General features: G+C 48.2%; 11 non-coding genes and 1 pseudogene across 11 annotated transcripts; all 12 read right to left on the minus strand.

The window, feature by feature from the left end:
- Positions 1-1,810: 1,810 nt before the first annotated feature.
- Positions 1,811-2,001, minus strand: LOC141207053 (U2 spliceosomal RNA). The gene has a single exon (XR_012277479.1). It is a non-coding gene; the product is annotated as a U2 spliceosomal RNA (small nuclear RNA).
- Positions 2,002-3,119: 1,118 nt separating this feature from the next.
- Positions 3,120-3,310, minus strand: LOC141207054 (U2 spliceosomal RNA). Its single transcript, XR_012277480.1, has one exon. It is a non-coding gene; the product is annotated as a U2 spliceosomal RNA (small nuclear RNA).
- Positions 3,311-4,428: 1,118 nt separating this feature from the next.
- LOC141207272 (U2 spliceosomal RNA) lies at positions 4,429-4,620 on the minus strand. The gene has a single exon (XR_012277689.1). It is a non-coding gene; the product is annotated as a U2 spliceosomal RNA (small nuclear RNA).
- A 5,563-nt stretch (positions 4,621-10,183) lies between these two features.
- Positions 10,184-10,261, minus strand: LOC141207351 (U2 spliceosomal RNA; annotated as a pseudogene).
- A 1,121-nt stretch (positions 10,262-11,382) lies between these two features.
- On the minus strand, positions 11,383-11,573 carry LOC141207055 (U2 spliceosomal RNA). The gene has a single exon (XR_012277481.1). It is a non-coding gene; the product is annotated as a U2 spliceosomal RNA (small nuclear RNA).
- Positions 11,574-12,691: 1,118 nt separating this feature from the next.
- On the minus strand, positions 12,692-12,882 carry LOC141207057 (U2 spliceosomal RNA). Its single transcript, XR_012277483.1, has one exon. It is a non-coding gene; the product is annotated as a U2 spliceosomal RNA (small nuclear RNA).
- Positions 12,883-14,003: 1,121 nt separating this feature from the next.
- On the minus strand, positions 14,004-14,194 carry LOC141207058 (U2 spliceosomal RNA). Its single transcript, XR_012277484.1, has one exon. It is a non-coding gene; the product is annotated as a U2 spliceosomal RNA (small nuclear RNA).
- A 1,121-nt stretch (positions 14,195-15,315) lies between these two features.
- On the minus strand, positions 15,316-15,506 carry LOC141207059 (U2 spliceosomal RNA). Its single transcript, XR_012277485.1, has one exon. It is a non-coding gene; the product is annotated as a U2 spliceosomal RNA (small nuclear RNA).
- Positions 15,507-16,630: 1,124 nt separating this feature from the next.
- Positions 16,631-16,821, minus strand: LOC141207060 (U2 spliceosomal RNA). The gene has a single exon (XR_012277486.1). It is a non-coding gene; the product is annotated as a U2 spliceosomal RNA (small nuclear RNA).
- A 1,118-nt stretch (positions 16,822-17,939) lies between these two features.
- On the minus strand, positions 17,940-18,130 carry LOC141207061 (U2 spliceosomal RNA). Its single transcript, XR_012277487.1, has one exon. It is a non-coding gene; the product is annotated as a U2 spliceosomal RNA (small nuclear RNA).
- Positions 18,131-19,250: 1,120 nt separating this feature from the next.
- On the minus strand, positions 19,251-19,441 carry LOC141207062 (U2 spliceosomal RNA). The gene has a single exon (XR_012277488.1). It is a non-coding gene; the product is annotated as a U2 spliceosomal RNA (small nuclear RNA).
- Positions 19,442-20,562: 1,121 nt separating this feature from the next.
- On the minus strand, positions 20,563-20,752 carry LOC141207211 (U2 spliceosomal RNA). The gene has a single exon (XR_012277632.1). It is a non-coding gene; the product is annotated as a U2 spliceosomal RNA (small nuclear RNA).
- Positions 20,753-21,342: the final 590 nt, after the last annotated feature.

Genomic DNA, 21,342 nt, shown 5'->3' on the forward strand with positions numbered 1-21,342 from the left:
TCTCTTCCAATTGTAAAGTTCAGGGGAGGATAGTGAATACCTCCAGGACCATGAGGGTCTATCCCAAACCTCACAAAGTATTTATACTTCCCAGTCCACAGCCCTTCTCCATTTAAGATTTTATGGGAGAATTGCACAAAAATGCAGTGTCTTCTCAGGAATGCAGTGATATCATCCCGGGAGATAAAGGGGTTGTGCATGAATACTACCACCGGGATATCCCCCTTAGAGTAGAGTACAGTGAAGATAAGTCCATCCAGCTGAGGGTGCTCTGAAAGGACTTGAAGAGTTTTGAAAAGGTTTTGGCAAGCCGCCATAGAAGAAAGCACCAAGACGTACCTATGCTCCCTTCTGAACTCCTGCAAACAGATGATCTCCGACTTCTGGATCTTCAGGATTTCATAGAAAATGGCGTTGACCAGGTATGACAACGAGAAATGGTCCTTCTTCTCCTCAGAGACCTCGATACGGAAAGCATTCTTGACCCGGGGATCCCCGGTCCCAGCAAAGCGAAGCTTGACACCCATGGTCGCTTCAGGAATCGCCTTCTCGTTTCCTCCTCACTCTCCCCCTATAGCAGCATCCAGCTTAAGCCACCGAAGTGGCGATGCTGGAAGGCCGGGGGCTAGTACACAAGGAACCTCTTGTCCAAACACTAGGTCTGAGCCAAAAGGCCGAGAAGCGATAACCAGAATTGGTTTCAAACTACGGAGCCACCCAAGGATTCTGAAAAGTCCATTTGTGGAGATGAGCTCCTGGACTCCCGTTAAGAAGACATGTTGTCAACCTCTAGATCCCTTACATGCCTGCACTTTTCGGCTTGCTGCTGCTGCAATCCACGCGTTTTAGATCTGCATAACTCCACCTCTTTAAACACAGCACCTTCACCCCCTGCTGTTCCCACCCGCCTCAACACCGTTGGAAGGGAGGAGAACCAATTAAGGCGGGGGGTGGGGTGGAACGAGCAGCTGTCTACCCTTAGCAGGAGGGCTGCTGATTACATACCTCTCCTGCTGCTGCTGCTGCTGCTGCTGCTGGCTGTCCAGCAGCAGACTGAAGGTGGCTGCTGCTGTGCACAGGTATATAAAGGCTCAGAGCCTATTATGACACGCGCAGCCAGCGTTCCAATGCCACATTCCATCTACTGCAGGCAGGATACCTGGCTGGCTGAATGTCGCTGAGAAGCTCACAGAGACCGCCATAAGCAACAGTTTAACAGAATGCCACAGACTAATCAACCAAACTTTTTGGGTTGGGTTCTCTTTTATAGTCTGCAGGCATTAAATGAAAGAAGTCAGTGTTCCAGCAGAGGGAGACAACGTTTCAGAAAAGGCATTGTAGCAAACCAAAAAAGACTTTTTAAGCGCAGCAGAGTAACCAGCGCACATACCTGTTAGCTCAGGTGAGTTTAAAAGGCTGCTGTTGATAACAAGGGCATTTGCTAAATAGATGGTGTGTGTGCAACAATATACTGAAAGGTCAATTATATTGTGCAGCTTATCTCACCACCTGTAGTTATTTAGGTGAAAGCTCCAAAATGCTTGCCTAATATGTCTGTTTATCCAAAAGGAAGTAAAAAGGGAGAGCTAGAAAGATAGCATTTCATTACATTACATGGCAATGCAATGCACAGTTGCTAAAGTTGAACCAAAATGAGCTTGTAATCTGGCTTCTGCAACTTTGAACATGAAAAATCCAATGAGGAGAAGAAAAGCAAAGCCAAAGAGTCCATCCCAAAATCCGACAAACAAGCAAAATGAACAAAAAACATTGAATTCAATTCTTTCTGATTTTAGAAACTGCATTAAAGAAGGGGTGCACCGGTCCTGGAGATACTGCAATACCAGGTCAATGCGTGGAGTGGACAGAGCAAGCTCTTTTTCCATCTCCCTGTTCTAAAAATCCATTTAATATATGGTCCCCAGATAGGGGACGTATCAGATATTAAACTGATAAGAACAGATACTACACTTGATCTTAGCCAAAAGGCCGAGAAGCGATAACCAGAATTGGTTTCAAACTACGGAGCCACCCAAGGATCCTGAAAAGTCCATTTGTGGAGATGAGCTCCTGGACTCCCGTTAAGAAGACATGTTGTCAACCTCTAGATCCCTTACATGCCTGCACTTTTCGGCTTGCTGCTGCTGCAATCCACGCGTTTTAGATCTGCATAACTCCACCTCTTTAAACACAGCACCTTCACCCCCTGCTGTTCCCACCCGCCTCAACACCGTTGGAAGGGAGGAGAACCAATTAAGGCGGGGGGTGGGGTGGAACGAGCAGCTGTCTACCCTTAGCAGGAGGGCTGCTGATTACATACCTCTCCTGCTGCTGCTGCTGCTGCTGGCTGTCCAGCAGCAGACTGAAGGTGGCTGCTGCTGTGGACAGGTATATAAAGGCTCAGAGCCTATTATGACACGCGCAGCCAGCGTTCCATTGCCACATTCCATCTACTGCAGGCAGGATACCTGGCTGGCTGAATGTCGCTGAGAAGCTCACAGAGACCGCCATAAGCAACAGTTTAACAGAATGCCACAGACTAATCAACCAAACTTTTTGGGTTGGGTTCTCTTTTATAGTCTGCAGGCATTAAATGAAAGAAGTCAGTGTTCCAGCAGAGGGAGACAACGTTTCAGAAAAGGCATTGTAGCAAACCAAAAAAGAAATTTTAAGCGCAGCAGAGTAACCAGCGCACATACCTGTTAGCTCAGGTGAGTTTAAAAGGCTGCTGTTGATAACAAGGGCATTTGCTAAATAGATGGTGTGTGTGCAACAATATACTGAAAGGTCAATTATATTGTGCAGCTTATCTCACCACCTGTAGTTATTTAGGTGAAAGCTCCAAAATGCTTGCCTAATATGTCTGTTTATCCAAAAGGAAGTAAAAAGGGAGAGCTAGAAAGATAGCATTTCATTACATTACATGGCAATGCAATGCACAGTTGCTGAAGTTGAACCAAAATGAGCTTGTAATCTGGCTTCTGCAACTTTGAACATGAAAAATCCAATGAGGAGAAGAAAAGCAAAGCCAAAGAGTCCATCCCAAAATCCGACAAACAAGCAAAATGAACAAAAAACATTGAATTCAATTCTTTCTGATTTTAGAAACTGCATTAAAGAAGGGGTGCACCGGTCCTGGAGATACTGCAATACCAGGTCAATGCGTGGAGTGGACAGAGCAAGCTCTTTTTCCATCTCCCTGTTCTAAAAATCCATTTAATATATGGTCCCCAGATAGGGGACGTATCAGATATTAAACTGATAAGAACAGATACTACACTTGATCTTAGCCAAAAGGCCGAGAAGCGATAACCAGAATTGGTTTCAAACTACGGAGCCACCCAAGGATCCTGAAAAGTCCATTTGTGGAGATGAGCTCCTGGACTCCCGTTAAGAAGACATGTTGTCAACCTCTAGATCCCTTACATGCCTGCACTTTTCGGCTTGCTGCTGCTGCAATCCACGCGTTTTAGATCTGCATAACTCCACCTCTTTAAACACAGCACCTTCACCCCCTGCTGTTCCCACCCGCCTCAACACCGTTGGAAGGGAGGAGAACCAATTAAGGCGGGGGGTGGGGTGGAACGAGCAGCTGTCTACCCTTAGCAGGAGGGCTGCTGATTACATACCTCTCCTGCTGCTGCTGCTGCTGCTGGCTGTCCAGCAGCAGACTGAAGGTGGCTGCTGCTGTGCACAGGTATATAAAGGCTCAGAGCCTATTATGACACGCGCAGCCAGCGTTCCATTGCCACATTCCATCTACTGCAAGCAGGATACCTGGCTGGCTGAATGTCGCTGAGAAGCTCACAGAGACCGCCATAAGCAACAGTTTAACAGAATGCCACAGACTAATCAACCAAACTTTTTGGGTTGGGTTCTCTTTTATAGTCTGCAGGCATTAAATGAAAGAAGTCAGTGTTCCAGCAGAGGGAGACAACGTTTCAGAAAAGGCATTGTAGCAAACCAAAAAAGAAATTTTAAGCGCAGCAGAGTAACCAGCGCACATACCTGTTAGCTCAGGTGAGTTTAAAAGGCTGCTGTTGATAACAAGGGCATTTGCTAAATAGATGGTGTGTGTGCAACAATATACTGAAAGGTCAATTATATTGTGCAGCTTATCTCACCACCTGTAGTTATTTAGGTGAAAGCTCCAAAATGCTTGCCTAATATGTCTGTTTATCCAAAAGGAAGTAAAAAGGGAGAGCTAGAAAGATAGCATTTCATTACATTACATGGCAATGCAATGCACAGTTGCTGAAGTTGAACCAAAATGAGCTTGTAATCTGGCTTCTGCAACTTTGAACATGAAAAATCCAATGAGGAGAAGAAAAGCAAAGCCAAAGAGTCCATCCCAAAATCCGACAAACAAGCAAAATGAACAAAAAACATTGAATTCAATTCTTTCTGATTTTAGAAACTGCATTAAAGAAGGGGTGCACCGGTCCTGGAGATACTGCAATACCAGGTCAATGCGTGGAGTAGACAGAGCAAGCTCTTTTTCCATCTCCCTGTTCTAAAAATCCATTTAATATATGGTCCCCAGATAGGGGACGTATCAGATATTAAACTGATAAGAACAGATTTTTGATTGAATATATCTTTTATTAGCACAAAAAATAAGTTAACAGACAGTGTACAGTGCCGCAGCCCAGTACACACAGAATTCTACATCATATTTACATAGCATGAGGATACGACGCACTAACTAGACACATCACACCCCTATGCTACACAAAACACTCAATCTGAAAGAAAAAGCATGTCAATCAATACAGTACGACGAACCGTGATAAGGGATGGGGATTGGGAAAAAGGGGATGGGGAGGGGAAAATCACAGGCCCGAAGCTTTATTGAAAGACAAGACACATAAGGGGAGAGGGGGAGGAGGGGTTTAGTCCTCGTCCTCGTCCTCCGGACCGTCCATGATGGAATAGTCTCTGAGCAGGCTGTGGATCAGCCTGCGGCAGTCCTGGATGGACATCCTCTCCCTCCTCAAGATGAGCCGGTTCCTGGCGACCCAAACGGCATCCTTGAAGCAGTTCATAAGGCGCCAAGCCTCCTGGATGGCTCCGACGGTATGAACCCCAGGGAAGAGTCCGTAAAGCACAGAATGGTGCGATAGGCTCGCCCTGGGGACAGAGTTCCTCAGGTCGTCCTCAAGTGCAGTCAATAGGCGCTGTGCAAATCCGCAGTCCCAAAAAGTGTGCAAAGATGTTTCCTCCACGAAGGGGCACCTTGGGCAGTACCGGGTCTTGCACAGGTTCCGGGCATGCATGAATGACCGGACGGGCAGTCCGCCCTGAATCGCCATCCACGACAAGTCCTTGTGCCCGTTGGTCAGCCTGTCAGACGACACATTTGTCCACACAGTCTCCAGCATGTCCTGGTGAAGTCCTGTGATGTTCTCCACGTCATCCTTGGCTCTGATTAGCTTGTGGATAGTTTTGGGCTTCCACAAGTCGGGCTTGAGTCTCTCCAGTTGATGCTCCCCCACAAATCGAACGACGTCTCCGTAGAACCATGGCGTCGTCCAGTTGTAGGGGAAGGAGCTGTCCCACTTGTCCCAGCCGAGTCGCCTCCAAAGAGGAAGCAGGAAGAAGCGAGACATGGACCTGCCCGCGGAGCCATTCTTGACTTGCAAAGTCCGGCGGACACAATCACACACAAAAGAGGATCGCAGGAGGGTGGGGATATCTGGAACGCCCTTCCCACCCTTGCGAGGCTCCTTGTACATGACGGCCCGCCTGACTCTGTCCATCTTGGATCCCCAGACAAAGTGAAACACTGTCCTGGTAATGGCCCTGCACACAGTGACGTGTGGGGGCCAGGCCTGCGCCGTGTACTGCAAGACGGGCAGGACCTCATTACGCAGGATGAGTGCCTTACCCTCACAAGTGAGGTGTCTGAGGCTCCAGAGTCCGATCCGTTGCTTCACCTTGGCCAAGCGTTCTTGCCAGGACTTGAGGGCCGCTCTTTCCTTCCCGAACCAGACTCCCAGCACCTTGAGGAAATCCGGTTGAATGTTGAAGGGGAAGGGGGCGGAGGAGGCCGGCTGCCAATCCCCGAAGAGCATGGCTTCCGACTTCCTGCAGTTGACTTTGGCCCCTGAAGCCCGGCCGAACCTCTCACACGTCTGGACGAGGGCGTCGACTGAACCACGATCAGCGCAGAAGACGGTGACGTCGTCCATGTAGAGCGAGCACTTGACCTCGTGTCGTCCCGGACCCGGTGCGGTGATCCCTCTGATCTCTCCATTCTGCCGGATAGCCTCTGCGAAGAGTTCTATAACACAAACAAAAAGAAGAGGTGATAGAGGGCAGCCTTGTCTGACCCCAGAGAGGACAGGGAAGGGGTCAGTCTTCCAGCCGTTCACCAACACCGAGCTGTGGATATCAAAATACATCAGACGGACATACGAACAAAACATGTTACCCAAACCTAACCGGTGCAGAGCTCGGCCCATGAACTCGTGGGAAACCCGGTCGAAGGCCTTCTCCTGATCCAATGAGACCAGGGCCGCGTGTGCGCGGCGGACCTTGATGTACTCGACCGTGTCCCGCACGAGAGCGAGGCTGTCTGCGATGCGACGTCCAGGGATGCCGCAGGTCTGGTCCGGGTGGATGATCCGTCCGATGACCGTCTTAAGTCGTGTCGCCATCGTCTTGGCCAGGATCTTGTAGTCCACGTTGAGCAGAGTGATGGGACGCCAATTCCTCAGGTCGCACCTCTCTCCCTTCCGCTTGTACAGGATCGTGACCATTCCTTCCCTCAAAGATGGAGGCATTCTACCCTCCACCACCATCTCCTCGTACAGGTCCAACAGGTCCGGACAGATGAGGTCTCCCAGCGCTACATAGAGCTCCGCTGGAAGACCATCACTGCCCGGGGTCCTGCCGGTCCTAAAGGATTTAGCGGCAGAGAGCAATTCGCCCACCATCAGAGGTTTGTCCAAGGCTGCCGTGCCTGCAGGATCAAGATGGTTAGTGATACCTGACAGGAACTTATCAGCAGCGTCGGGGTCGGTAGTCTTGTGGGAGTAGAGTTCGCTGTAGAAGTCGCTGACGACCCTCATCACGTCCTCCTTCCCACGTCGCATGTTTCCGCTCTCGTCTCGCAGCTCGTTCAGGGGCGTGTGACCGGCATGAAGTTTCCTGAAAAAGAATGAGTTACATTTCTCACCCTTCTCCAGATTCTCCACTTTGGAACGGAAGATGATTCGCTTGGACTCCTCCTCAAAGTGCCTTTTCAGGCTCTTCTTGGTCTCCTCCAGCTCCTCCCTCACGTCCCAGCCGCAGTGAAGAAGGTCCTGCAGTGACCGCAGCTCGCGCTGCAGCCCTCTGAAGTCCCTCCTCTTCTCACACTCCTGTTGTCGACCCTTGGCCTGAAAGAAACAGCGAAACTCAAGTTTAACATATTCCCACCAATCAGAGACTGTTTGGAAGCTACCCTTGTAGGACTGCCACATTGCGTAGGCTGCTCTCAGCTCCTCCACGACTTCATCCTGAGCCAGCAGAGCACAATTCAGCTTCCAGGAGCCGGGGCCGGACGGAAAACCGTCGCCGAGGACACCTTGTAAGTGAATGGCTCTGTGGTCGGAGAAGAAGCAGGAGACCATCGAGTGCCTACTCTGCCTGACTGCCCGAGAGGTGAACACAAAGTCAATCCTGGAGCGGAGTGAGCCATCGGGTCGGCTCCACGAATAGTTCGTGGAGCCTCTCCCCATGGAGCCCACCACGTCCTGAAGAGAGGCCTCGGTTACCATCTCGATGAGCAGCTTGGACGTGATGTCCAACTTGGCAGATGTGCCAGAACTACGACCGTCCTCCTCGATGGGGCAGTTGAAATCCCCGGCCATCACTAAGGTCCTGGTGGTGGCAAGCTGAAGCCGCAGGGTCTGGAAAAGCTCCAAACGCTCATTCTTCAGTGGGGACGCATACACGTTGATGAACCTGACAGGTTCTCCCGCCCAGTTGCCATCTACAACAAGAGCCCTGCCGCAGATGAGCTCCTGGACGGACTCAAGCGTGAATGCGCCCCCCTGATCAGAATTGCGACCCCCGCAGACTTGCAGTCACCCCCACCGGACCAGTAGGATGGACCGTGGGACCACTCCCTGGCCAGATGTTTGAAGGACCTAGAGGAGGGAAGGGAACATTCCTGCAACATATAAACATCACACAACTGGGAAGTAAGGAAGGCATAAATAGTCTGACGTCTGAACTTGTCCTTGATGCTCCTGACATTAATGGAAAATAAGTTAATATTAGCCATCATGTAGGGAAAAAAGAAAAAGTTAGCGCAGGCAATACACCTTAGTTACCACTCCGGTCGGGTGGTCCCTCGTCGGTGTTGACTGCTGGTGACGGGATCACCAGCAGGCCCTCTTCCTCCATCTGGTCAAGCAGCGCGGCCTCGATCTCGGCGACCACCAGTTCCTCCTCTTCTGGCTCGGCCACCAGGGTCTCAACCATGTGCTCCATCTCTTCTGGCTCAGGGAGGGTATCCTCCTTTTCGCCTACGAAATCCAGAATCTTCTTTTTGGAGGATTCAGTAGCAGGGCTGTCCTCCACCTTCCTCTTTCCCCGGGTTGGAACTGGGGAGACAAGAAGGGGAAAATCCTCCTCGGAATAGATAGCGGCGGGTGGAGGAAAGGTTAATTCCACCGCTACCATGGTCTGGGGAGGGAGAGTGGCTGCCGGGGCAGGGGAAAGGACACCTGCTGAGGAGTAGGGGAAGGAGGAAGAGGAAGTGGAATCCTCAGCAGGGGTGGCCGGGGTGGGGGGGGATTGGACGGGGGTGGCAGGGGGAGGGATCGAGAGAGGGGTGACAGAACTCTTACCCTCCTTTGACTTTTTCTTCTGCTTCGGAGCTGCTGGGACCGTCGCTGGGGCTTTGGCCACCGACTCCTTGACCGCTTTGGCCTTGGTCGTCTCGGCCTTGGCCGCTGGGGCCTTGGTCGTCGCGTCCTTGACCTTCACAGGCCTGGTCGTCGGGGCCTTGTCCTCCGTAGCTGGGGTCGTCGCAACCACCGATGCCCAGGATCTCTCACGCCTGGGGCAATCCTTGTACAGATGAGCCGCCAGCCCACACAGGTTGCAGGACGTCTTCTTCGGGCAGTCCTTCGAGCTGTGTCCCGTTACTCGACAAATCCTGCAGGCATCCTCCTTGCAGTCCTTCATCTCGTGGCCGTTCTTGCCGCATCTCCTGCAGTTCCGCGGCATGTCCGGGTAATAGATGAGGCCGTAGGAGTTGCCCAGGGAGAATGTCGGGGGCAGGTGCCGAAGTCCGTCTGAGTACGCCAGGTCCCTGTGAAGTCTAACGGTCACCGACCACTTACCTGTCCAGAAGCCGAGTCCATTCAGGATGTGAGAGGGTTCCTTCACAACCAAACAGAAGCGTCTCAGGAAGGTACAGATGTCTTGGCCTGGGGTGTGCAGGTTGCGCATGGAGACCGTGATCCTCCTTTCATCCCTCTGGATAGGGCAGCTACCTGTAAAGGCAGAGAAAGAATTATCCGGTCCTTTTGCGCTTACCATTTCCCAGAACCTCCTGCAGGTGTTCACAGTGGCGAAGGTGACGAAGAAGATCCCCGTGAAGAAGGTCTGGATGCTGAGGGTGTCCGACCTGGAGAAGCCTCGATCCAGCAGCATCTTCTGGCAGAACACGTCCGAGGACATGTCCGGCACCCTCCCATCCACTTCCTTCAGCTTCAGGGCCACCGTCTGCCGCATCCATGGCTCCAGGGCTGGAGCTTCGTGGCGGGGCTTCTGGGGTCCCTTCTGCTGGCCAGTCGTGGAGGCAGAGTCCTTGGGGTCAGAATCGGCTCCTGGCTGGGCCCTCCTGGCTGTCCCCAGCTCCAGGCTCTTCTTTTCGGCCTTCCTCGCAGCGCTTGCCATGGCTTTCCTCCTGCAGTTACTTCTTGGAGCTGGATCTGGAACGCTTCCCGGAATGGGTGGAGCTATGCAGATTCTTCTCCCGTCGTGTTCTGGACAAATTCCCCGAAAGGTCTTTGTCTCGATGATTTTCTTCCTCGAAGATTCCACAGGACAGCCCGATTCTTCTCCGAGTCTTCGTCTTCTTCTGGATTCTTTAGAGCTTCTTCCTCCCACCGATATCCGCCTTCGTTCTCCGATGTCAGCTGGGCTCCGAAGCTCTTCTCCTTCCGAGTTCGATCGCTCTCGTCAAGTGTAGATCGTAGCTCTTGTGTTCTTAAAAGAACAGATACTACACTTGATCTTAGCCAAAAGGCCGAGAAGCGATAACCAGAATTGGTTTCAAACTACGGAGCCACCCAAGGATCCTGAAAAGTCCATTTGTGGAGATGAGCTCCTGGACTCCCGTTAAGAAGACATGTTGTCAACCTCTAGATCCCTTACATGCCTGCACTTTTCGGCTTGCTGCTGCTGCAATCCACGCGTTTTAGATCTGCATAACTCCACCTCTTTAAACACAGCACCTTCACCCCCTGCTGTTCCCACCCGCCTCAACACCGTTGGAAGGGAGGAGAACCAATTAAGGCGGGGGGTGGGGTGGAACGAGCAGCTGTCTACCCTTAGCAGGAGGGCTGCTGATTACATACCTCTCCTGCTGCTGCTGCTGCTGCTGCTGGCTGTCCAGCAGCAGACTGAAGGTGGCTGCTGCTGTGCACAGGTATATAAAGGCTCAGAGCTTATTATGACACGCGCAGCCAGCGTTCCATTGCCACATTCCATCTACTGCAGGCAGGATACCTGGCTGGCTGAATGTCGCTGAGAAGCTCACAGAGACCGCCATAAGCAACAGTTTAACAGAATGCCACAGACTAATCAACCAAACTTTTTGGGTTGGGTTCTCTTTTATAGTCTGCAGGCATTAAATGAAAGAAGTCAGTGTTCCAGCAGAGGGAGACAACGTTTCAGAAAAGGCATTGTAGCAAACCAAAAAAGAAATTTTAAGCGCAGCAGAGTAACCAGAGCACATACCTGTTAGCTCAGGTGAGTTTAAAAGGCTGCTGTTGATAACAAGGGCATTTGCTAAATAGATGGTGTGTGTGCAACAATATACTGAAAGGTCAATTATATTGTGCAGCTTATCTCACCACCTGTAGTTATTTAGGTGAAAGCTCCAAAATGCTTGCCTAATATGTCTGTTTATCCAAAAGGAAGTAAAAAGGGAGAGCTAGAAAGATAGCATTTCATTACATTACATGGCAATGCAATGCACAGTTGCTGAAGTTGAACCAAAATGAGCTTGTAATCTGGCTTCTGCAACTTTGAACATGAAAAATCCAATGAGGAGAAGAAAAGCAAAGCCAAAGAGTCCATCCCAAAATCCGACAAACAAGCAAAATGAACAAAAAACATTGAATTCAATTCTTTCTGATTTTAGAAACTGCATTAAAGAAGGGGTGCACCGGTCCTGGAGATACTGCAATACCAGGTCAATGCGTGGAGTGGACAGAGCAAGCTCTTTTTCCATCTCCCTGTTCTAAAAATCCATTTAATATATGGTCCCCAGATAGGGGACGTATCAGATATTAAACTGATAAGAACAGATACTACACTTGATCTTAGCCAAAAGGCCGAGAAGCGATAACCAGAATTGGTTTCAAACTACGGAGCCACCCAAGGATCCTGAAAAGTCCATTTGTGGAGATGAGCTCCTGGACTCCCGTTAAGAAGACATGTTGTCAACCTCTAGATCCCTTACATGCCTGCACTTTTCGGCTTGCTGCTGCTGCAATCCACGCGTTTTAGATCTGCATAACTCCACCTCTTTAAACACAGCACCTTCACCCCCTGCTGTTCCCACCCGCCTCAACACCGTTGGAAGGGAGGAGAACCAATTAAGGCGGGGGGTGGGGTGGAACGAGCAGCTGTCTACCCTTAGCAGGAGGGCTGCTGATTACATACCTCTCCTGCTGCTGCTGCTGCTGCTGGCTGTCCAGCAGCAGACTGAAGGTGGCTGCTGCTGTGCACAGGTATATAAAGGCTCAGAGCCTATTATGACACGCGCAGCCAGCGTTCCATTGCCACATTCCATCTACTGCAGGCAGGATACCTGGCTGGCTGAATGTCGCTGAGAAGCTCACAGAGACCGCCATAAGCAACAGTTTAACAGAATGCCACAGACTAATCAACCAAACTTTTTGGGTTGGGTTCTCTTTTATAGTCTGCAGGCATTAAATGAAAGAAGTCAGTGTTCCAGCAGAGGGAGACAACGTTTCAGAAAAGGCATTGTAGCAAACCAAAAAAGAAATTTTAAGCGCAGCAGAGTAACCAGCGCACATACCTGTTAGCTCAGGTGAGTTTAAAAGGCTGCTGTTGATAACAAGGGCATTTGCTAAATAGATGGTGTGTGTGCAACAATATACTGAAAGGTCAATTATATTGTGCAGCTTATCTCACCACCTGTAGTTATTTAGATGAAAGCTCCAAAATGCTTGCCTAATATGTCTGTTTATCCAAAAGGAAGTAAAAAGGGAGAGCTAGAAAGATAGCATTTCATTACATTACATGGCAATGCAATGCACAGTTGCTGAAGTTGAACCAAAATGAGCTTGTAATCTGGCTTCTGCAACTTTGAACATGAAAAATCCAATGAGGAGAAGAAAAGCAAAGCCAAAGAGTCCATCCCAAAATCCGACAAACAAGCAAAATGAACAAAAAACATTGAATTCAATTCTTTCTGATTTTAGAAACTGCATTAAAGAAGGGGTGCACCGGTCCTGGAGATACTGCAATACCAGGTCAATGCGTGGAGTGGACAGAGCAAGCTCTTTTTCCATCTCCCTGTTCTAAAAATCCATTTAATATATGGTCCCCAGATAGGGGACGTATCAGATATTAAACTGATAAGAACAGATACTACACTTGATCTTAGCCAAAAGGCCGAGAAGCGATAACCAGAATTGGTTTCAAACTACGGAGCCACCCAAGGATCCTGAAAAGTCCATTTGTGGAGATGAGCTCCTGGACTCCCGTTAAGAAGACATGTTGTCAACCTCTAGATCCCTTACATGCCTGCACTTTTCGGCTTGCTGCTGCTGCAATCCACGCGTTTTAGATCTGCATAACTCCACCTCTTTAAACACAGCACCTTCACCCCCTGCTGTTTCCACCCGCCTCAACACCGTTGGAAGGGAGGAGAACCAATTAAGGCGGGGGGTGGGGTGGAACGAGCAGCTGTCTACCCTTAGCAGGAGGGCTGCTGATTACATACCTCTCCTGCTGCTGCTGCTGCTGCTGCTGGCTGTCCAGCAGCAGACTGAAGGTGGCTGCTGCTGTGCACAGGTATATAAAGGCTCAGAGCCTATTATGACACGCGCAGCCAGCGTTCCATTGCCACATTCCATCTACTGCAGGCAGGATACCTGGCTGGCTGAATGTCGCTGAGAAGCTCACAGAGACCCCCATAAGCAACAGTTTAACAGAATGCCACAGACTAATCAACCAAACTTTTTGGGTTGGGTTCTCTTTTATAGTCTGCAGGCATTAAATGAAAGAAGTCAGTGTTCCAGCAGAGGGAGACAACGTTTCAGAAAAGGCATTGTAGCAAACCAAAAAAGAAATTTTAAGCGCAGCAGAGTAACCAGCGCACATACCTGTTAGCTCAGGTGAGTTTAAAAGGCTGCTGTTGATATCAAGGGCATTTGCTAAATAGATGGTGTGTGTGCAACAATATACTGAAAGGTCAATTATATTGTGCAGCTTATCTCACCACCTGTAGTTATTTAGGTGAAAGCTCCAAAATGCTTGCCTAATATGTCTGTTTATCCAAAAGGAAGTAAAAAGGGAGAGCTAGAAAGATAGCATTTCATTACATTACATGGCAATGCAATGCACAGTTGCTGAAGTTGAACCAAAATGAGCTTGTAATCTGGCTTCTGCAACTTTGAACATGAAAAATCCAATGAGGAGAAGAAAAGCAAAGCCAAAGAGTCCATCCCAAAATCCGACAAACAAGCAAAATGAACAAAAAACATTGAATTCAATTCTTTCTGATTTTAGAAACTGCATTAAAGAAGGGGTGCACCGGTCCTGGAGATACTGCAATACCAGGTCAATGCGTGGAGTGGACAGAGCAAGCTCTTTTTCCATCTCCCTGTTCTAAAAATCCATTTAATATATGGTCCCCAGATAGGGGACGTATCAGATATTAAACTGATAAGAACAGATACTACACTTGATCTTAGCCAAAAGGCCGAGAAGCGATAACCAGAATTGGTTTCAAACTACGGAGCCACCCAAGGATCCTGAAAAGTCCATTTGTGGAGATGAGCTCCTGGACTCCCGTTAAGAAGACATGTTGTCAACCTCTAGATCCCTTACATGCCTGCACTTTTCGGCTTGCTGCTGCTGCAATCCACGCGTTTTAGATCTGCATAACTCCACCTCTTTAAACACAGCACCTTCACCCCCTGCTGTTCCCACCCGCCTCAACACCGTTGGAAGGGAGGAGAACCAATTAAGGCGGGGGGTGGGGTGGAACGAGCAGCTGTCTACCCTTAGCAGGAGGGCTGCTGATTACATACCTCTCCTGCTGCTGCTGCTGCTGCTGCTGGCTTTCCAGCAGCAGACTGAAGGTGGCTGCTGCTGTGCACAGGTATATAAAGGCTCAGAGCCTATTATGACACGCGCAGCCAGCGTTCCATTGCCACATTCCATCTACTGCAGGCAGGATACCTGGCTGGCTGAATGTCGCTGAGAAGCTCACAGAGACCGCCATAAGCAACAGTTTAACAGAATGCCACAGACTAATCAACCAAACTTTTTGGGTTGGGTTCTCTTTTATAGTCTGCAGGCATTAAATGAAAGAAGTCAGTGTTCCAGCAGAGGGAGACAACGTTTCAGAAAAGGCATTGTAGCAAACCAAAAAAGAAATTTTAAGCGCAGCAGAGTAACCAGCGCACATACCTGTTAGCTCAGGTGAGTTTAAAAGGCTGCTGTTGATAACAAGGGCATTTGCTAAATAGATGGTGTGTGTGCAACAATATACTGAAAGGTCAATTATATTGTGCAGCTTATCTCACCACCTGTAGTTATTTAGGTGAAAGCTCCAAAATGCTTGCCTAATATGTCTGTTTATCCAAAAGGAAGTAAAAAGGGAGAGCTAGAAAGATAGCATTTCATTACATTACATGGCAATGCAATGCACAGTTGCTGAAGTTGAACCAAAATGAGCTTGTAATCTGGCTTCTGCAACTTTGAACATGAAAAATCCAATGAGGAGAAGAAAAGCAAAGCCAAAGAGTCCATCCCAAAATCCGACAAACAAGCAAAATGAACAAAAAACATTGAATTCAATTCTTTCTGATTTTAGAAACTGCATTAAAGAAGGGGTGCACCGGTCCTGGAGATACTGCAATACCAGGTCAATGCGTGGAGTGGACAGAGCAAGCTCTTTTTCCATCTCCCTGTTCTAAAAATCCATTTAATATATGGTCCCCAGATAGGGGACGTATCAGATATTAAACTGATAAGAACAGATACTACACTTGATCTTAGCCAAAAGGCCGAGAAGCGATAACCAGAATTGGTTTCAAACTACGGAGCCACCCAAGGATCCTGAAAAGTCCATTTGTGGAGATGAGCTCCTGGACTCCCGTTAAGAAGACATGTTGTCAACCTCTAGATCCCTTACATGCCTGCACTTTTCGGCTTGCTGCTGCTGCAATCCACGCGTTTTAGATCTGCATAACTCTACCTCTTTAAACACAGCACCTTCACCCCCTGCTGTTCCCACCCGCCTCAACACCGTTGGAAGGGAGGAGAACCAATTAAGGCGGGGGGTGGGGTGGAACGAGCAGCTGTCTACCCTTAGCAGGAGGGCTGCTGATTACATACCTCTCCTGCTGCTGCTGCTGCTGCTGCTGCTGGCTGTCCAGCAGCAGACTGAAGGTGGCTGCTGCTGTGCACAGGTATATAAAGGCTCAGAGCCTATTATGACACGCGCAGCCAGCGTTCCATTGCCACATTCCATCTACTGCAGGCAGGATACCTGGCTGGCTGAATGTCGCTGAGAAGCTCACAGAGACCGCCATAAGCAACAGTTTAACAGAATGCCACAGACTAATCAACCAAACTTTTTGGGTTGGGTTCTCTTTTATAGTCTGCAGGCATTAAATGAAAGAAGTCAGTGTTCCAGCAGAGGGAGACAACGTTTCAGAAAAGGCATTGTAGCAAACCAAAAAAGAAATTTTAAGCGCAGCAGAGTAACCAGCGCACATACCTGTTAGCTCAGGTGAGTTTAAAAGGCTGCTGTTGATAACAAGGGCATTTGCTAAATAGATGGTGTGTGTGCAACAATATACTGAAAGGTCAATTATATTGTGCAGCTTATCTCACCACCTGTAGTTATTTAGGTGAAAGCTCCAAAATGCTTGCCTAATATGTCTGTTTATCCAAAAGGAAGTAAAAAGGGAGAGCTAGAAAGATAGCATTTCATTACATTACATGGCAATGCAATGCACAGTTGCTGAAGTTGAACCAAAATGAGCTTGTAATCTGGCTTCTGCAACTTTGAACATGAAAAATCCAATGAGGAGAAGAAAAGCAAAGCCAAAGAGTCCATCCCAAAATCCGACAAACAAGCAAAATGAACAAAAAACATTGAATTCAATTCTTTCTGATTTTAGAAACTGCATTAAAGAAGGGGTGCACCGGTCCTGGAGATACTGCAATACCAGGTCAATGCGTGGAGTGGACAGAGCAAGCTCTTTTTCCATCTCCCTGTTCTAAAAATCCATTTAATATATGGTCCCCAGATAGGGGACGTATCAGATATTAAACTGATAAGAACAGATACTACACTTGATCTTAGCCAAAAGGCCGAGAAGCGATAACCAGAATTGGTTTCAAACTACGGAGCCACCCAAGGATCCTGAAAAGTCCATTTGTGGAGATGAGCTCCTGGACTCCCGTTAAGAAGACATGTTGTCAACCTCTAGATCCCTTACATGCCTGCACTTTTCGGCTTGCTGCTGCTGCAATCCACGCGTTTTAGATCTGCATAACTCCACCTCTTTAAACACAGCACCTTCACCCCCTGCTGTTCCCACCCGCCTCAACACCGTTGGAAGGGAGGAGAACCAATTAAGGCGGGGGGTGGGGTGGAACGAGCAGCTGTCTACCCTTAGCAGGAGGGCTGCTGATTACATACCTCTCCTGCTGCTGCTGCTGCTGCTGGCTGTCCAGCAGCAGACTGAAGGTGGCTGCTGCTGTGCACAGGTATATAAAGGCTCAGAGCCTATTATGACACGCGCAGCCAGCGTTCCATTGCCACATTCCATCTACTGCAGGCAGGATACCTGGCTGGCTGAATGTCGCTGAGAAGCTCACAGAGACCGCCATAAGCAACAGTTTAACAGAATGCCACAGACTAATCAACCAAACTTTTTGGGTTGGGTTCTCTTTTATAGTCTGCAGGCATTAAATGAAAGAAGTCAGTGTTCCAGCAGAGGGAGACAACATTTCAGAAAAGGCATTGTAGCAAACCAAAAAAGAAATTTTAAGCGCAGCAGAGTAACCAGCGCACATACCTGTTAGCTCAGGTGAGTTTAAAAGGCTGCTGTTGATAACAAGGGCATTTGCTAAATAGATGGTGTGTGTGCAACAATATACTGAAAGGTCAATTATATTGTGCAGCTTATCTCACCACCTGTAGTTATTTAGGTGAAAGCTCCAAAATGCTTGCCTAATATGTCTGTTTATCCAAAAGGAAGTAAAAAGGGAGAGCTAGAAAGATAGCATTTCATTACATTACATGGCAATGCAATGCACAGTTGCTGAAGTTGAACCAAAATGAGCTTGTAATCTGGCTTCTGCAACTTTGAACATGAAAAATCCAATGAGGAGAAGAAAAGCAAAGCCAAAGAGTCCATCCCAAAATCCGACAAACAAGCAAAATGAACAAAAAACATTGAATTCAATTCTTTCTGATTTTAGAAACTGCATTAAAGAAGGGGTGCACCGGTCCTGGAGATACTGCAATACCAGGTCAATGCGTGGAGTGGACAGAGCAAGCTCTTTTTCCATCTCCCTGTTCTAAAAATCCATTTAATATATGGTCCCCAGATAGGGGACGTATCAGATATTAAACTGATAAGAACAGATACTACACTTGATCTTAGCCAAAAGGCCGAGAAGCGATAACCAGAATTGGTTTCAAACTACGGAGCCACCCAAGGATCCTGAAAAGTCCATTTGTGGAGATGAGCTCCTGGACTCCCGTTAAGAAGACATGTTGTCAACCTCTAGATCCCTTACATGCCTGCACTTTTCGGCTTGCTGCTGCTGCAATCCACGCGTTTTAGATCTGCATAACTCCACCTCTTTAAACACAGCACCTTCACCCCCTGCTGTTCCCACCCGCCTCAACACCGTTGGAAGGGAGGAGAACCAATTAAGGCGGGGGGTGGGGTGGAACGAGCAGCTGTCTACCCTTAGCAGGAGGGCTGCTGATTACATACCTCTCCTGCTGCTGCTGCTGCTGCTGCTGGCTGTCCAGCAGCAGACTGAAGGTGGCTGCTGCTGTGCACAGGTATATAAAGGCTCAGAGCCTATTATGACACGCGCAGCCAGCGTTCCATTGCCACATTCCATCTACTGCAGGCAGGATACCTGGCTGGCTGAATGTCGCTGAGAAGCTCACAGAGACCGCCATAAGCAACAGTTTAACAGAATGCCACAGACTAATCAACCAAACTTTTTGGGTTGGGTTCTCATTATAGTCTGCAGGCATTAAATGAAAGAAGTCAGTGTTCCAGCAGAGGGAGACAACGTTTCAGAAAAGGCATTGTAGCAAACCAAAAAAGAAATTTTAAGCGCAGCAGAGTAACCAGCGCACATACCTGTTAGCTCAGGTGAGTTTAAAAGGCTGCTGTTGATAACAAGGGCATTTGCTAAATAGATGGTGTGTGTGCAACAATATACTGAAAGGTCAATTATATTGTGCAGCTTATCTCACCACCTGTAGTTATTTAGGTGAAAGCTCCAAAATGCTTGCCTAATATGTCTGTTTATCCAAAAGGAAGTAAAAAGGGAGAGCTAGAAAGATAGCATTTCATTACATTACATGGCAATGCAATGCACAGTTGCTGAAGTTGAACCAAAATGAGCTTGTAATCTGGCTTCTGCAACTTTGAACATGAAAAATCCAATGAGGAGAAGAAAAGCAAAGCCAAAGAGTCCATCCCAAAATCCGACAAACAAGCAAAATGAACAAAAAACATTGAATTCAATTCTTTCTGATTTTAGAAACTGCATTAAAGAAGGGGTGCACCGGTCCTGGAGATACTGCAATACCAGGTCAATGCGTGGAGTGGACAGAGCAAGCTCTTTTTCCATCTCCCTGTTCTAAAAATCCATTTAATATATGGTCCCCAGATAGGGGACGTATCAGATATTAAACTGATAAGAACAGATACTACACTTGATCTTAGCCAAAAGGCCGAGAAGCGATAACCAGAATTGGTTTCAAACTACGGAGCCACCCAAGGATCCTGAAAAGTCCATTTGTGGAGATGAGCTCCTGGACTCCCGTTAAGAAGACATGTTGTCAACCTCTAGATCCCTTACATGCCTGCACTTTTCGGCTTGCTGCTGCTGCAATCCACGCGTTTTAGATCTGCATAACTCCACCTCTTTAAACACAGCACCTTCACCCCCTGCTGTTCCCACCCGCCTCAACACCGTTGGAAGGGAGGAGAACCAATTAAGGCGGGGGGTGGGGTGGAACGAGCAGCTGTCTACCCTTAGCAGGAGGGCTGCTGATTACATACCTCTCCTGCTGCTGCTGCAGCTGCTGCTGGCTGTCCAGCAGCAGACTGAAGGTGGCTGCTGCTGTGCACAGGTATATAAAGGCTCAGAGCCTATTATGACACGCGCAGCCAGCGTTCCATTGCCACATTCCATCTACTGCAGGCAGGATACCTGGCTGGCTGAATGTCGCTGAGAAGCTCACAGAGACCGCCATAAGCAACAGTTTAACAGAATGCCACAGACTAATCAACCAAACTTTTTGGGTTGGGTTCTCTTTTATAGTCTGCAGGCATTAAATGAAAGAAGTCAGTGTTCCAGCAGAGGGAGACAATGTTTCAGAAAAGGCATTGTAGCAAACCAAAAAAGAAATTTTAAGCGCAGCAGAGTAACCAGCGCACATACCTGTTAGCTCAGGTGAGTTTAAAAGGCTGCTGTTGATAACAAGGGCATTTGCTAAATAGATGGTGTGTGTGCAACAATATACTGAAAGGTCAATTATATTGTGCAGCTTATCTCACCACCTGTAGTTATTTAGGTGAAAGCTCCAAAATGCTTGCCTAATATGTCTGTTTATCCAAAAGGAAGTAAAAAGGGAGAGCTAGAAAGATAGCATTTCATTACATTACATGGCAATGCAATGCACAGTTGCTGAAGTTGAACCAAAATGAGCTTGTAATCTGGCTTCTGCAACTTTGAACATGAAAAATCCAATGAGGAGAAGAAAAGCAAAGCCAAAGAGTCCATCCCAAAATCCGACAAACAAGCAAAATGAACAAAAAACATTGAATTCAATTCTTTCTGATTTTAGAAACTGCATTAAAGAAGGGGTGCACCGGTCCTGGAGATACTGCAATACCAGGTCAATGCGTGGAGTGGACAGAGCAAGCTCTTTTTCCATCTCCTGTTCTAAAAATCCATTTAATATATGGTCCCCAGATAGGGGACGTATCAGATATTAAACTGATAAGAACAGATACTACACTTGATCTTAGCCAAAAGGCCGAGAAGCGATAACCAGAATTGGTTTCAAACTACGGAGCCACCCAAGGATCCTGAAAAGTCCATTTGTGGAGATGAGCTCCTGGACTCCCGTTAAGAAGACATGTTGTCAACCTCTAGATCCCTTACATGCCTGCACTTTTCGGCTTGCTGCTGCTGCAATCCACGCGTTTTAGATCTGCATAACTCCACCTCTTTAAACACAGCACCTTCACCCCCTGCTGTTCCCACCCGCCTCAACACCGTTGGAAGGGAGGAGAACCAATTAAGGCAGGGGGTGGGGTGGAACGAGCAGCTGTCTACCCTTAGCAGGAGGGCTGCTGATTACATACCTCTCCTGCTGCTGCTGCTGCTGCTGCTGGCTGTCCAGCAGCAGACTGAAGGTGGCTGCTGCTGTGCACAGGTATATAAAGGCTCAGAGCCTATTATGACACGCGCAGCCAGCGTTCCATTGCCACATTCCATCTACTGCAGGCAGGATACCTGGCTGGCTGAATGTCGCTGAGAAGCTCACAGAGACCGCCATAAGCAACAGTTTAACAGAATGCCACAGACTAATCAACCAAACTTTTTGGGTTGGGTTCTCTTTTATAGTCTGCAGGC

The sequence above is a fragment of the Phyllobates terribilis genome, unplaced genomic scaffold (assembly GCF_046119375.1).
Source record: "Phyllobates terribilis strain yellow unplaced genomic scaffold, ASM4611937v1 Scaffold_160__1_contigs__length_4322635, whole genome shotgun sequence".
Classification (NCBI taxonomy): Eukaryota; Metazoa; Chordata; class Amphibia; order Anura; family Dendrobatidae; genus Phyllobates; species Phyllobates terribilis.